The 17,224-nt window shown below is 37.1% G+C and overlaps 1 protein-coding gene across 5 annotated transcripts in view; it reads left to right on the forward strand.

Moving 5' to 3' along the window:
- ERC1 (ELKS/RAB6-interacting/CAST family member 1) overlaps positions 1-17,224 on the forward strand; it is a 342,335-nt gene that overhangs the window by 318,734 nt on the left and 6,377 nt on the right. The gene's annotated exons all lie outside the window — the stretch shown is intronic.

Genomic DNA, 17,224 nt, shown 5'->3' on the forward strand with positions numbered 1-17,224 from the left:
GTAGCAAAAAAAGAAGGGATCCTTCCAAAGCAAATAATCAGAAATTACCTTGCCAACAAAATGGACAACTTAGATGAATGGACAGATATTGTGTGTGTGTATATAAAATACCCTGATTAATAAAACAAAAAATAGAGAATTTAAATAACCCTGTTTCATAAAAGTAAATTGAACAAGATAGATTAACTCCCAGAGAAAACATTTCAAGACCAAATGGCTTTATAAGAAATTTCTATCAGACGTTCTAAGAATTAATTCCCATATTACATAATCTGTTTGCAAAAATAGGGGGAAAAAAGGTTTCTACCAAAATCTTTCTTTAATACAAGTATGATCTTAATAGCTAACCAGGGAGACACAAAATAGAGAATGAAAAATATCGACCAATATCCCCAGTTACTATTTGTGCAAAATATTAAGTAAAATATTAGCACTGAGGATATAACAGCATATTAAAAAGATTATGACCTGTTGGATTTATATCAAGAGTGCAAGGAGTATAAGGAAATCAATAAATATAAGAGACCATAATAATAAAATAATAATAAAATTTTATCAAAAGCTTTTGACAAAATACCTCCATTTTAAAGTAAAATATTAAACAATATAGGTATAAACAAACCTTTCCTTAGGATAGTAAAAAGTATTTCAGGACAGCTAGGTGGCGCAGTGGATAGAGCACCAGCCCTGAAGTCAGGAGGACCTGAGTTCAAATCCGGCCTCAGACACTTAACACTTACTTGCTGTGTGACCTTGGGCAAGTCACTTAACCCTGTTGCCTAGCGGCCCTCCCCTCCAAAAAAAAAAGTATTTCCCTAAAACCAAGGGCCAGCATTAAGGTGAATGCAAGAACAGAGATCTTTCCAGTAAGAAAAGAGGTAAAGCAAGAATGTGCATTATCACCATTAATATTACTTGATATATTATTAGAAATGCTACCTGTAATGATAGATTAAGGAAAAGAAATTAAAGAAATGAGGATTTTAGGGATACCTGGTATAAAGAACTGATTCTTATATCTATATCTATATCTATATCTATATATATATATCTATATCTATATATATATATATATATATATATGAATGAGAGCCCTTCCTCATTAAATAAATAATGAAAGAATATGTATATGCAGTGTTCAAAGGAAGAAATGCAAAGTTACCAATATTCATATGGGAAAAAATGCTCCAAATTGTTAATTAGACAAATGAAAATTAAATCAGCTCTGAGGTTCTGCTTCACTCAGAATATTTGCAAAGATGACAATAATAATAATAATATCTAGCATTTATAGTGCTTGAAGTTTTCCAAAGTGCTTTGTTCCAAAAGGCTATTGTTATCCCCATTTTACAGATGAAGAAACTGAGATGGGCAAAGATTAAGTGGCTTGCCCAGAGTCACACAGTATCTGAGACTGAATTTGAATTCAGTTCTTCCTAGCTCCAGGTACAATGTTCTATCCGGTACACCACAATAAATATAAAAATAGGAAAATGACAGTGACTGGGGCTGTGGGAAGACAGACACAGTAATGTACTGTTGATGGAACTGTGACTTAATCCAGCCTTCCCCCCCGCCAAAAAAAATTTGGAACTATACTCACAAAATTACTAAACTGTTCATGCCTTTTGACCCAGGAATGCCACTACTAAGTACTTTACTCCAAAGAAAGCAAAGACAGAGGGATAAGCTTATGTGTACGAAAACGTTTCTATTTATTATAGTAAAGAACTGGAAATTAAGGGAGTGTCTGTTAATTGGAGAATAACTCATCAAACTATGATACATAAATGTAATGAAACATTATAATGCCATAAGAAATGATGAAAGAACTTATTTCAGGGAAACATGGGAAGACTTGTATGAGCTGATGAAGAATGAAGTGAGCAGAAATGAGAAATCTATTAATATAATAACATTTTGAAGAAAAACAACTTTAAAAAGCTTAATGAATAAATAAAATAACTAACTCTAGAAAACCCCAGTGATGAAGCATGCTACCCACCTGATACATGACAGATAGGTAATTATCTCCAGGTGCATAAGATGTGGATTTTTAGAAACAGCTTGACTATGCTTATTTGTTACCAGGGCTTTATTTTTTCTTCCCCCCCCCAAAAAAAAAAGAGCAGGTGTTTGGAGAGAGAGGGTGGCTAGTAATAGCATTATCAACAAAAGAAGAAAAGGTGATCACTGAAACATTTTTAAAATGTGCACAAGCAGGACAACTTTGAAATAATATTGGATTTTATTGTATACTTGAAAAGAAAATCTGGTTGTATCTAATAGAGATTTGTAGTTTTGTGTATAATCCTCATGGTCTGCTCTACTTTGTATGTGGAAATGCTCATTTTATTTGGTCTTAAAAATCAGAATTTTTTAAATTGAGGATTTATAGAACACCCTATAACACATTAATTACATAATTTCGGCAAGAGGGTGAGATATTCACAGGTACAAATATTGGTAAGAGCGCATACACAAACACACACACACACACACACACACACGATCATTTTCATAGCTGTAAGTGATTATATCACTTATACAGTGAAGTGAATCTGTATGTTTAGGTTTCACCTATGACTCTTTTGCTCACACTCACCTATATTCCATAATACAGTTTTCCTGCAACAATTAACTTACACTGTTCAACTTATCACCAGTGCTCACATAGGTAGAAAAAGTGATTATAACTAACTCAAAACGTAACATTATTCTTGTGTCAGCCACCTATATTGAATAAATTGTATGCATTGGTGATTTCAGAGGCCCTGGATAGATTCAAAGAAACTAAATCTAGGCTATTTAATTGTTTGAATGGCAGAATACTACACACACACACACACACACACACACACACACACACGCACACGCACACATGCAGAGTTTTGTACACATAAAAAAACCGTGTTTGTGGGTAGCTGGATACAGATTGCATGCATGATTGCATTACATGATTTTCATTCTTTTGGTTCCTCATCTCTGGATTTCAGTAAAGACATCCAATTCACATGATTCATTCAGAGCCCCTTGAGTATTAGCTGTGATCTTGTTAAGTCTCAAGAAACTGTAGTTGGGCAAGGTCAAGATTTAGATGATGTTCATCTAATAAAATCTGACATTATGTATCTTAGGTGCATGAGAAAGCTGCCTTTATTTTATCATCGTGGGAATTTCTGTATTCAGTTCAAGTTATATATCTTACTTCTCTCTCCAGGTCTTATTAGGGATAATATTAAAATTCCTTTACAGTGTTAATTGAGCACCTGTGATGTGCAAAGCAGTGTTAAACATAGAGGAAAGAATAACATGAGTCCCCTCTGCTTCTTAGAACCCTTATTAAATGAAGCTTCAAGTCTCAGCTCAAGGTTTACCTCCTAATCCTTGCCTGGTTCCCCCAGCTTTAGTGTGCCCTCCCTCTTCAGACTACTTTGTATTTACTTACCTGTTTATGTTTTGTGTCCTGCCAGTGGAATACAAGCTTCTTGAAGGCAGGGGCTATTTTCATTTTTCTCTTTGCATTTCTAGTGTTTAGCACACTGTAGCTAATAGTATGGCACATAGTGTATATTTGGTAAATTGTTCTTTTATTGAATAAATCAGTCAATAAACATTTATTAAGTACCTACTATGTGCCAAGCTCTGTGCTAAGCCCTAGAGACACAAAATAAAGTAAAAGACATTCCCTGCCCTCAAGGAGCTCATGATCCAAATGAGGGAGAAAATATGCAGATAACTATGCACAAACAAGCTATGTACAGGATGAATTGGAAAGAATCAACCGAGGGAAGGCACTAGAATTAAGAGGGATTAGGAAAGGCTTCTTGTAGAAGTAAGATTTTAGCTGGGACTTGAAGGAAGCCAGAGAAGCCTGGAGGCACAATTGAGAAGGGAGACCATTCCATGCATGGGGGCAGCCAATGTCAGGCATGAAGGTCTCACGAGAGGCCGTCTAATTCTTCCTGTCTATGAACGAGAATCCTCACTACATTGTACCTGACAAGTAATTATCTGGCCATTTCTTCAAGACCTCCAGCAAAAGGGAATCCACTATTTTCAGAGAAAGCCCATTCTACTTTTTTGATAGCACTTATTATTAGGAAGTGCTTGCTTATGTTAAGCCTAATTTTGTCTCTTTGCAAAGCAGAACAATTCTTATTCTTCCTCTGTATGACAGCTCTGCACATACTTGAAGGACTATTTCCATTCTTTTCTTTAACTCCTGGACAACAACTTGTTGGATATTTTGGATAGGTGTTTCTTGTCCAGATACAGGTTGGCCTAATTGGCTTTTGAGTTTCCTTCTAACTGAGATCCTGTGATTCTGGAAAGAATTTGTGGTTTTCCTATTCATATGTCAAGTCTTGTTGACTCTAGCTCCACAACATATCAATCAGTCGATCAACATGTGTTAAAAGTGCCTACTGTGCAAAGCACTGAGAGTATAAAGAAAGGCAAAAGACTGTCCCTGCTTTCAAGGAGCTCACCGTCTAATAGAGGAGACAACAAGAAAACAACTAGGTATAAACAAGATATCTAAAGGATAAATTTAAGATAAATTAAGAGAGAAAAAGCGGTAGCCTTGAGAAGGATTCCTATCTTACATCCATCCCCTTCTCATCACTTAGAACTACGTTCACGTAGCCAAATCATACCTGCCTAATAAAACTACAGCGCTTCTCTCTGTGATCCAAATGCCAGGCTTTACTCAGGTCTGGGCCTTTGCTTTACATTCTTTCTTCTGTTTGTTTTCCAGTTTTCAAAGACTTTTCACTTGGGCTTCTGTTTTCAGAGTTTTGTGTGGGGGCATATATATATATATATATATATATATATGTACAATAATGTCATTGTGGTACTGAGCCTTCATACTTATGACTTTATCTTCCTAATTTGAAGAGTGCGATCAGTTAAGAAAATGATGTTCTTTTATCCATCTACTAAATACATTCAAAAATAGCGTTATGGCACACGAATAGACCTCATGGAATATGTGAGTGGGAAACAAAGAATTGTTTTAAGTAGAATGATTTTTTGTGAAACAAGCATTTTTATTCTGGTTGTGTGGGTTTCTTCTTTTTGTGATGTTTCAGTTTGCTTCCTCAGCTCCTTGTCTAAACAATGGGATAAAACCCTAATATACAAACAATAGTGGGCAGAGTACAAGGGGCTAAATGAGATAATACCAACAATTCCCAGAATATCAGAACTGAAAATAGACGTGTCTGTAGTAAGACCTAGACTTGGGGATGTTATCTGTTTATCTGCCTTCATACATTTAGGAGAAAAACATCGTAGTGTATAATAATAATAATAATAATAATAATAATAATAATAACCAACATTTATATAGAATTTAGTATGTGCCAAACACTGTAATAAGAACTTTACAATTATTATTACATTTGATCCTCACAGCAACTCTGGGAAGTAGGTGCTATTATTATCCCCATTTTACAGAAGAGGAAACTAAGGCAAACAAAAATTAAGGGTCACAATCTGGTAAGTGTCTGAGGCCAGATTTGAACTCGGGTCTTCCTGATTCCAGGCCCAGCGCTCTATCCATTGTACCACCTATCTACTCACACAACTATCTGGTGCTTTCTTCTTCTGACAGCTGTTATTAATCTTTTTATGTAAAGAGCAAGGTGTCATACCTACCCAGATAGATGGTAAAATTTCTGGCAAAACAAGTAGGGGTTTGGTCATTAAAGAATAGCTGAATGAATGTACCACAAGAGAGATACAGTGAGGGGCAGCTAGGTGGCACAGTGGATAGAGCACTGGTCCCTGAAGTCAGGAGGACCTGAGTTCAAATGCAGCCTCAGACCAAAACACTTGACACTTAGTAGCTGTGTGACCCTGGGCAAGTCACTTAACCCCAATTGCCTAAATAAATAAATAAACAAATAAACAAACAAATAAATAAATAAATGAAAATTTAAGAAGAGAGAGATACAGTGGACTCTTAGTTCTAGGCTCATGTCTGAGCCCAGCTATATTTATAAGCTAGAAAGTATCTGAAACTTTTCTTCTGCCTAAGTTCCCTCCAGTTAGTTGGGGGAAGATACCAAACAGTGACAGTAGATTCAGATAGAAAACTTAAAAAAAAAAAATTTAAAGTAAACTAGATATAGCCGTGATTCACCCTGTGCTTAACACATAGCCAGCAGTAGAGGCACAGTCAGTTATAAATGGAAGTCCCCAACCTGAGACTAGCAATATCACATCCTAGTGTGTTCAGAACAGGAGTTATTCCTATACAGCCCGAAGAGTAGAAGTCCATTAGTATTACTTTCTGAGGTCCAGGCTTAGGGCTAAAGATGAGTTACCTATTATTTATACAATACTTGTGTTCTTCCTGCAACCAAGATTGAACCCCTCTGAGGAATGTTACAAAGGATCCCAAACCCAGTCCTTGTCCTTGTTTAATCTACACTTAACTTAGAAAAGAGAATTGTTTCTTCTCTCAGTCCACATCTTCATCTTTCCCGGTCTCTTTTTAAAAGCCAGTTATAATCCTTTGTCCCTGCCATTTAATTCATGTCCTAGTCCTCCTATGTTAAACCACCCTCTGCTCCAATGTGAAATACTTGCTCTCTGCTGGGTCTCATATGTCTTCAGCTTTGAACAAAGGATTGTAGAAACCTCTTTTGGCCTGAATTTTGTTTGCATGGGCTTGCACTAACTTTCAGGACTTCTAAAATATGAATATGTAATATATTCAATTTATAAACCCTTAATTTAGGGAAGTCTTAATATTTTTTGTCATAACTGCATCTTTTCTTTTATGTTCAAAATATTGCCACAGGAAGTGGGGGGGGTTAACTCCCTGCAAAAGTAATTATTTACCATCTTGGAATTTAATGAGCTATTTTGGGAGGCGACTGGGTGGCATATGGATAGAGAGAGCACTGGACTTGGAATCAGGAAGCTCTGAATTAAAATCCTACCTCAGGCACTAGCTGTCTGACCCTGGGCAAGTCATTTAACTCTCAGCCTCAGCTTCATCATCTATGGAATGGGAATTGTAATAGCACTTATCCTCATAAGGTGGTTGTGGGGATTTTGCATGTAAAACACTTTACAAATTATTACCATTTCTAAATTACTTCACATCTGTTGCAAAAATGATCTTAACTCTTCAGTGGTATTGGAGGAGAAAATCAATTCTTGTGAATGCCAGATAACATGGAAGTAATTAGGATAAGTACTGTTTGTGTAAACTGACAGCCAGTAAGATTTAAGAATTGTGGAAATGACCACTAAATCCTAACCAATCCTAATAGTTAAATTCAGTTTTCTATTTACCTTCCCATATCTTTCCATTGTACTGTTCTTACTGGAAGAGTCCAGAAACAACACAATTTTAAATATTCTCAAAACCACAATACTTCTATGATGATTCATCTCCAAATTATGAATGACTTACATAATATACAAACAGCTCCTGCCACTTGAAAGTCAGCTGTCCTTGAGCTACTGAAATTACCATCAAAGTTGTCACCTTTTCCTCTTCCCTGTCTTTCCCCTATTGCTTCATCCTTTCCCCTAGGCACTAAGGCCACCATCAGAGCCATCTCCAGTCATCCTGATCTGTATCTTTTCACTGGACCCGGATGGCTCCAGAGGAGAAAGTGACTTTGCACAGCCCTCCCTCACTTAAATCCAAGTCACTTGCAAGTCATGGCATCACCTTCCTGATGTCATGGTCCTCTTCCAGAACAGAGGACAAACAGCAGCAAGGCCATCATGGAAGCATTCTGGCAGCTGCTACTATAAGTCAACAAAAGTCCCATTGCTTGCTGGGGGGGGGGGGTATGAGGCCACAGACTCCACATGGGAAAAGTGTTACTTACAGCTTTATCCTAACCTAGCCCCATCTTGGCTTTTCTTCTTCAGCTTTGCCTTACTCAATCCAGTACTATTGACCAACACTTAAGGCTCTTGTCAGTGGCCCCTTTACCTCTGGATGGTTGTCTGCAGTCCAGATCTGTTTTCCAGAGTATTCCACTTCTCCTAGATTCTCCTGATTGAAGTGTGAATACCCCACCCCATTCCATGTAATGCATAGCAAGAAAGGTTGGATTTTTCTAAAAAATTCTTCTAGCATAGAAGTGAATTGAAGTAATTTAAAAAAATTTTTTTGAAGGATACAGAATTGTCTAGTTTCAGAACATAAGAACACTAAGTTTAAGTTATCTGTAGAGGTCAGTATGAACTTCCTAGACTTTTAGCTTTTCATTAACTCGTAAATTTTCATCAGTATGCTCTAATCATTCCCATTTACTTTAACTCCTGCATGGTTAATACTCTGTGCCTTTGATTCCACTTTTTTGTTTTTGCCTCTTTTCATAAATCTCTTTCCATATATCATTATATTCTTCACATTTCTCGACTTTAACAGTACTGTAGTGTTCCATTATATTGGGGTGCCTATGATTTCATCAGGGGAAACCCCAGCATAGAAATTCCAAGAATACAGCTTATACTTCTACTCTAAGAATATTACCTTGGACTGAGCAGTAAAGTAAATTGCCAGTGACCACACACATAATATATGTCAAAGGAAGGACTTGGACCAAAATATATTTAAGCATTCCTCTATTATTAGAAATTTAGATTGGTTGAAGGTTTGGGGTATAACCATTACAAATGATGCTGCTATGAAAATCTTTGAACAGGTAGCTCTTTTTGTTCTTTTTGATAATACTTTCAAGGTATAATCACCAAAATAAAATTATCAAGTTAAAGGGTATAATTATTTTTGTTAAATTTCATTTTGAACTGCCAGATTCCTCTCCAGAACAATTTGACAAGTTTACAATTCCACCAGCAGTTAATGAGCATGTTTTTTGGCATTTAATTTTTTTGTAAATTTAATGCCTATGAAACGTTTTAATTTGCATCTTTTTATTTTTAGTGAATTTGAATACTTTTTTCAAATAATTATTAACCATTTCAATATCCTTTTTTGAAAATTGCTTATTTTAATCTCTTGTGGACTGGGGATTTGTACCCTCTATGTATTTTCAAGAATTCCCTATGTATATTTTAGAGGTAGCTAGGTGGTGCAGTGGATAGAGTACAGGCCTGCAGTCAGGAAGACTCATCTCCCTGAGTTCAAATGTGACCTCAGACACTAGCTGTCTGACCCTGTGCTAGTCACTTAACCCTGTTTACCTCAGTTTCCTCATCTTTAAGATCAGTTGGAGAAGGAAATGTCAAACCAGTATCTTTGCCAAGAAAACCCCAGAGGGTCACAAAGAGTTGAACATGACTAAAAAAACAATAGAACAACAACAAATATATTTTTGTCAGTGTTTTTTTTTATCAAATTTACGACAACTTTTTCACTGTCTATAGTAAGCTATATAATCTTAATATCTCTGTATTTCAGCTTCCTCATCGATAAAACAAAAGCTCTCTTCTAGCTCTAAGTACTATAATATTGTCAACCTGACAGGAACCAGCCTCTAACCTGTGAATGGCTGGAGCCTAACGGAGCAGGCCAGAGGCAGGTGTGTCAGGGATTAGACAGAAGTTTAATTAATTTCAGAGTGAGGAAAACACTTGCAAACGGAAGTCTTCCTGAGGAGGAGAGCTTCACATACTGGGGCGAGGCAGTGCTTTATATACAAGAAAAAACACAAGTGGGCTGGACCATGACATCATTATTCTTAGGTCTTGAGTAGTGGTTCCCTCGGCAGGCCCATGTGTAGACAATGCAGGTGTTCCTGGGTCCTGTGGGAACAGTCTCCAAGTTGATCATCTCATAGCAGGGTACATACAGAGTTAGCACGGTGGGAACAAAAGTTTAGTGCCTCGTTCAGTTCACTTAGCAGTTATAAGAAGTAAGGATTGTGAGCATGTCATGAGGTGTGATATGGATGGTTCTCAGGTCACTGGAAAATGGGGGGAGCCTCCTCCAACAAATCTAAACAGTTATTGATTAATATGAAACATAAATCCCTCAGTGAATACCTGGAACTGGTCAAAGCAACTTTACCAGAAGGTAAGATCATCCAGAGTGCAAAGGATTATTGTTACGCCAGACTCAGGGCACAGCCTGCTTGCTGTGCCTTAGCTCTGGGAAACAGGATGTCTCCAAATATCTTGACAGTACATATATATATATGTGTGTATGTGTATCTACACACACACACACACAACCCTGACATTTTTTTCGTCTCTTTTATTGTTCTTTTTGTTTCGATTTGTCATCTAGCTGAGGTATGTGGTATATGTCTGAATCTGTTTGATACCAGGTTTCTAATCAATTTCCCCAAGTATGCTTCAGTACTCCCCCCCAGTTCTTATTTTCTATAGGCTTACCAAGCCCTAATCTTTTATTGATTTGATGTCTGCTATTTCTGTTCTATTCCACTGATCTGTATCTGTGTATCTGTATATATATTTTTGCCCAGAACCAGATAGTTTTTGATGATAACTTCTTTGTTGTATATTTTAAAACCTAGGATTGCAAGAACCACCTTCACCATCAGCTTTTTTCTTGTTATTCTACCCTTTTATATTTTTGACCATTTATTTTTCAAAAAAATTTAATCATAAATATACTCACTTCTGTGAAGAAAACTTGATGGCATCTTGATTGATAATTGCATCAAACATATAAATTAATTTGTGGAGCATTGTAATTTTTACTATATTAATCTGACCTCTCCATGAACACCGAATGCCCTTTCAATAATATAGTTCTTCTGTTATTCAGTCATTATCATCCTGTAGTCCTTATACAGGTCAAGTATATTTTTTGTTGTTCATTTGTTCAATCATGTCTACCTCTTCATGACCCTGTGGACAATAGCACACCAAGCCCTTCTCTTCTCTACTAGATCCCAAAGTCTGTCCAAGCTCATGTTCATTGGCTTCCATGATGCTATCCATCCCATCCTCTGCCGTCCCCTTCTCTTTTTGCCTTCAGTCTTTCCCAACATCAGGCTCTTTTCCCATGAGTCCTGTCTTTTCATTATGTGGCCAAAGTATTTAAGCTTCAGCTTCAGTATTTATCCTTCCAATGAGTAGTCTGAATTGATTTCTTTAAGTACTGACTGATTTGGTCTCCTTGCTGTCCAAGGGACAGCAGCACCACAGATCAAAAGCATTAATTCTGTGGTGCTCAGCTTTTCTTATAGTCCATACAGTGCTACTGGAAAAACCATAGCTTTCACTGTATGGACCATTGTTGGCAAGGAGATGTTCCTGCTTTTTAGTATGTTATCCAGATTGCCATCGCTTTCAATCCAAGGAACAAGTATCTTTTAATTTCATGGCTGCAGTCGTTGTCTCCAGTAATATCTGAGCCCAAGAATATAAAATCTGACACTGCTTCCTTTTTTCCTCCCTCTACTTGGCAGGAAGTGATGGAATCAGTGCCACGATCTTGGGTTGTGTTTTTTTTTTATGTTAAGCTTTACCCAGCTTTTACACTCTCCTCTTTCACCCTCATCAAGAGCTTCTTAATTCCTCTTCCCTTTCTGCCATCAGAGTGGGATCATCTGCATATCTGAGATTGTTGATATTTCTCCTAGCAACCTTAATTCCAGCTTTTTATGCATCCAGCCTGGAATTTTGCATGATGTACCCTGAATATAAGTTAAATAAATAAGGTGACAGTACATAGCCTTTTTGTACTCCTTTCTCAATCTTAAACCAATCAGTTGTTCCATATTCAGTTCCCACTGTTATTTCTTGACCAGCATACAGGTTCCTCAGGAGATAAGTAAAATAATCTGGTACTCCCATCTCCTTGAGAACTTGCCACGTTTTGTTGTGATCCGCACAACCAAAGGTTTAGTGTAGTCAGTGAAGCAGAAGTAGATGTTTTTCTAGAACCTCCTTGCTTTCTCCATAATCCAATAAGTGTTGGCAATTTAGTCTCTAGTTCCTCTGCCTCTTCAAAAACCAGCCTGTACTTCTGGTAATTCTAGGTTCAAATATTGCTGCAGTCTAGCTTGCAGAATCTTAAGTGTAAACTTGCTGGCATGTGAAATGAGAGTAATTGTGCAGTAATTAATTTGAACATTCTTTGGGATTTCCTTTCTTTAGGATTTTGATGTAAACTGATTTTTTCCAATCCAGTGGTCACTGTTGAATTTTCCAAATTTACTGGCATATTGAAAACAGGACTTTAATAGCATCATCTTTTAAGATTTTAAATAGCTCAGCTGGAATTCCATCATTTCTATTATCCTTATTGTTAGCAATGTTTCCTTAAGACCCTCTTGACTTCATTCTGCAGGATGTATAGCTTTAAATCAGTAACCACACCATTGTGATTATTTTATTTTTTGTATTTCTTTTATAGTACTTCTGTATATTCTTGCCACCTCTTCTACTTATGTTAAGCCTCTGCCATTTTTTCTTTTATCATGCTCATTTTTGCATGAAACATTCCTTTGATATCTCTAATTTTCTTAAAGAGATCTTGTCTTTCCCATTCTCTTGTTTTTCTGCTATTACCTTGCATTGCTCATTTCAGAAAACCTTCTTATTTCTCCTTACTATTTTCTGAAATTCTGCATTTAGTTGGGTGTATCTTTCCCTTTTTCCTTTCTTTCCCTTTCTCTTTCCTTCTTTTTTCTGCTATTTGTTAAGCCTTTTCAGATGGTCATTTTGCTTTCTTGGTCTTCTTTTTCTGTGATGTGGAATGGTTTGCCTTGGATTTGAACAGATATCATTCTGTCATTTTTGAGATTATACCCCAGTACTGCTTTTCTTACCCCCTATATTATTGACTATGGGGCTTCTCCATTTCTTCTAAGGGATTCTTGCCCACAGTAGCATATGTAATGATCACCTGAATTAAATTCGCTCATTCCTGTCCAGTTAAGTTTGCTGACACTGAAAATGTTAATGTTTAATCTTTCCATCTCCTGTTTGACCACATCCAGCTTATTTTGTTTTATATATCTTACATTCTAGGTTCCTATGCAGTATTGATCTTTACAGCATCACTTTCTTTTCGTCACTGACACATCTGTAATTGAGCTTCCTTTTGACTTTAGTCCAGCCACTTCATTCTTTTTGGTGCTACTTATAGTTGTTCTCCACTCTTCCCCAGTAATGTGTTGGACCCCTTCTCACCTGAAGGGCTTATCTTCCAGTGTCTTTTCTTTTATCATTTTAACACTTTCCACGTGGTTTTGTTGGCACAGGTACTGGAGTGGTTTGCCGTTTTCTTCTCTGGTGGATCACCTTTTGTCTGAACTCTCCATTGTGCCCTGTCCATCTTGGGTAAACTTGCATGGCATAGCTCATAGTTTCATTGAGATATGCAAACTTCTCCACCACGACAAGGCAGTGATTCAGGAGGGGAGTATATTTCTAGATAGGCTCATCCTGAACTATTTGATGGGTTTTATTATGATAATTTTTATTTTTATGCTATTTTCTTGCTCTTTATTATAAAAAAATTAATTTTTGTGATTTCATGTTGTATTCTGTGACTTCACTTAATTCATTTATTGTTTCCATATATTTGTGATTGAGACAGCTGAATCTTTTAGATACATTGTCATATCACCTGCAAATAACAGTATTTTTAATTCCATATTCCTAATGTTTATTTCTTTAATATTTCTTTCCTGTCTGACTGCATTTGCTAGAATTCCCAATGTTATATTAGAGAAGCTGCATGACATAGTGAATAGAGAATAGGCCTTGGAACCAGAAAAGCGTAGTTTCAAGTCCTGCGTCTGACATAATTGTTTTGTTTTGTTTGACAAGTCATTTAACTTCAGAGTGATTTAGGCAGCTCTCAAGATTAAAAGTTTCAAAGAAAATGTTGACTGCAGTGGTAGAAGGAGTTTTCTCACCAGTCTCTTCCCTGTGCCAGTGAGATCACAAATCCAGTTCCTATCCCTATACTGAGTCAAAAGCAATGTGAGCATCCTTGATTTGTAACTGTTTTTATTGAAGTGCTCCAGTGTTTAAGGCTTTTTCTGTGCTGTTTTAATAGGTTTTTGTGATTTTTCTTTATGTGAATATCCATTAATAATATTTAGCTATAGTTTTCTTTCTTTGCTTTATCTGTCCCTGGTTTGGGTATCATATTGACTTCCTAAAAGGAAGGCAAAGGTATGTTTTTCCTCTATATTTTGTGTAGCCTTAAAGTTATTTTATTATTAAATATTTGGTTAGAATTCACTTCTAAAGCCACCTGAATCAAGATTTTCCTACTTCATGAATTTGTATATGGCTTGTAAAATTTCTCTTTCTGTGATGAGATTGTGAATATTCTCTTTCCTGCTTTATTAATGTGGTATTCTTAAATTTTTATAAATGCTTATTATTTCATTTAAGATTTTAATTTCATTAGTGTATAATTTGGTACAAGAAACAACATGGCAAAGTGTACAGTAGGGGTGTCAAAATTTGTGGCCCGTGGACCCACAAAACTCAAGTGCATCACAAACTAGCTTAAAATGTAATTGGGAAATGTTTTTAAAAATAAAAACATAGTTCAATAAATGTTATTTTGAAAATTTTTAAGTCAATATTTGTGGCCCCCAGGGATTCATTTCTATTTTATTTTGATATCACTAGTGTACAGAATGCTGAATTTGGAATAGGGAAGCCTTGGATTCCCTGTGACACTAGCTATGTTACCATAATAATGGCTAATAACACCCAACATTTGTATAGCACTTTAAAGTTTGCAAAGCATTTTACATATCTTGTTTGATCCTCACAACAACCATCTGGGGATACAAAAGAGGCAAAAGATCAGCCCTGTCCTCAAGGAACTTATGATCTAAGAGGAGGGATAAGAAGCAAATATTTACAAATAATGTACAGGATAAAGAGGAAGTAATCAGCAGAGGGAAGGCCCTGGATTAAGAGGGACTGGCCATGGGGAAAGTAGGATTTTAGGTCAGACTTAAAAGGAACCCAGGAAGTCCAAGAGGTAGAGATGAGGAAGAAGAGTATTCCAGGCATGGGGGACAGCCAGAGAAAATGCTTGAAACTGGGAGGTAGTGTATCTTGTTCATGGAAAAGCCTGCAGGCCAGTGTCACTGGATGGAAGAGGATCAAGGCAGGGCGTAAGGTTGTAAGAAGACCCTGTTATTCAGAGTTACTCTTTGTAGGGAGGTAACATTTTATCTACTTCATCTAAGCCACTTCTCCTCTACAAAAACAAATTAAATCTCATTACTGAGAGGTTGGTGAGTTGCTCAGTGGTAGTCTTTGGGATGATTACCACTATGCCAGGGTCGTGATTGGAGATGCTGCAATGGACTCTTTATACCTGGGTTTCTGCCAGCAGTAGCCAGCAGCTACTGGTAGAACAGAGGTACTAGACACAATTAGGGGAGCCATAATACAAACCAGACATCGTTCTTGTACAGTACTTTAGGAAGCTATTAAATAGGAAATTACTTTGGAGAGAGTCTTTATCTGCTGGTTATAAGATAAAACATTCTGGAGAACATGCCTCCCCTTCATCTTAAATGAAGGAATTCAATGAAGGAAAAGGTAGAAGAGAAAACGTTTTCAGAGTTTTCTAAGGAAGAGTAAATGTCAGCAGAAAAATATGTGACACAAGAGTTTCCCAGCTTGCAGTCAGACCCTTCTTAACAGGTTTCCCTGATTAGCACATTAGTTAATATAGCAGAATAAATTGTTACTTTTGCCCTGTGGCTGTTTCAAAATCTGCAGTCAGAAGCCATTTTATTTCTTCTCATCTCCAAAACAAATTAGCTATTCAGGAGATGGATGAGCCATGGTGGAGTCTGCAGAACAGGACCAGCTGTATCAGGAGAAACATTTCAGCTTAGCTGCTTTGGCTGTTGTCCATCACCTCAGAAAGGCCCTACCAGCAGGCCAGCACACAGTTCACTTCCATGGCCCAGGCAATCCTGTCTGAGATATCGAGTTCAGATTCCTTTTTACTCAGACCAAAGTAAGAGACTTCTTTATACTTTTGTACCTACCCGCAAACCATCTGCCAAAAGGAATTGAGCTAAATCACTGCCAACCATGGTTGGATTTTCACATTAGCCTCCCCTATATATATCCCCTCTATTTGAACTCACAAAACACATACCCTTTCAGCCAGTCTTTTGAGAGACTGAATACATTATTCTTTACACTTAACAGTCAGTCAAACCCTAGCTAGTTTTCTCTTTTTTAAAATTCCAGCTTCTGTTATTTTCTTCTTTAAGTCCTAACTTTGACCTACACAGCAGATTCTTAACCTGTTCCAAGGATAATTGTTTACCAGTGCTTTATAGTAAATGTGTTGGGGGCAAGGCGCCTTGAACCAAAAAACTGCCACCAGCAATGAAATTTTGTTTCCACTCAGTATCCACTTGGCATTTCTTCTTATTCTTCATACTCCGTGCTATCCACCTCAGCCTCTCCCTTTGCTCCCAAAACAAAAGGGATTTCAAAGTAATTTATCCTCATTACCACCTTATACATGTCACCACTGTTGATTACTTTTCAGCTTCCAAAGCTTGGCTTATCGCATGTCCTGTAATTACCATCTCTAAACCACCTCAAATGCATTCTGAGTCCCCCCTGTTCCTCTCCCATTTCATTCCTGGAAGCTAGAACCTTCTCTTCTAGTTATCCCACACCAGGGATGGAGAAACTGCAGCCTTGAGGCTACATGTGGCGTTCTAGTCCTTGGGTGCGGCCTTTTGACTGAGTCCAAGTTTTACAGAACAAATTAAGGGGATTTGTTCTGTGAAGTTTGGATTCAGTCAAAGGTCTACACTTAAGGACCTAGAGGGCCACATGTGGCCTCAAGGCTGTAGGTTCCCCACCCCTGTCCCAGACCCTTTCTTTCTCCCCCTCCTCACACACTCCCCCCACCCCAGTAACTCTCCCCCATAATGCACATTTATCCAAGGATCCATATTAGGTTGCTGTTGCATCTGTGATTCTTGGCATGAGTTCCTCTAGAAATCACATTACTGCTCAGTGAGTTTATGGAAGACTGTAGTAACTGCTAAAAACATAATTGTTTAAAAGCATATTAAAAATAATAATCCATAAACAAAAGCTAGAAAATTCCTAGCAAAGGCAACCTACATTTTTGTATTTATTGAAGTCTTCGAAAAGAGCAAGATGAGTAGAGCTTATGGTTAATATACCATGCCACCTAGCAAAAGATCACAAATTCCACAATTTATTATTGCCTCAGCTTTGTTAGAACTCTCACAGGAAAGGTGCCCAAATACTTTGTGAATGT

This window comes from Phascolarctos cinereus, unplaced genomic scaffold (assembly GCF_003287225.1).
Source record: "Phascolarctos cinereus isolate Bilbo 61053 unplaced genomic scaffold, phaCin_HiC Scaffold_1;HRSCAF=81, whole genome shotgun sequence".
Lineage (NCBI taxonomy): Eukaryota > Metazoa > Chordata > Mammalia > Diprotodontia > Phascolarctidae > Phascolarctos > Phascolarctos cinereus.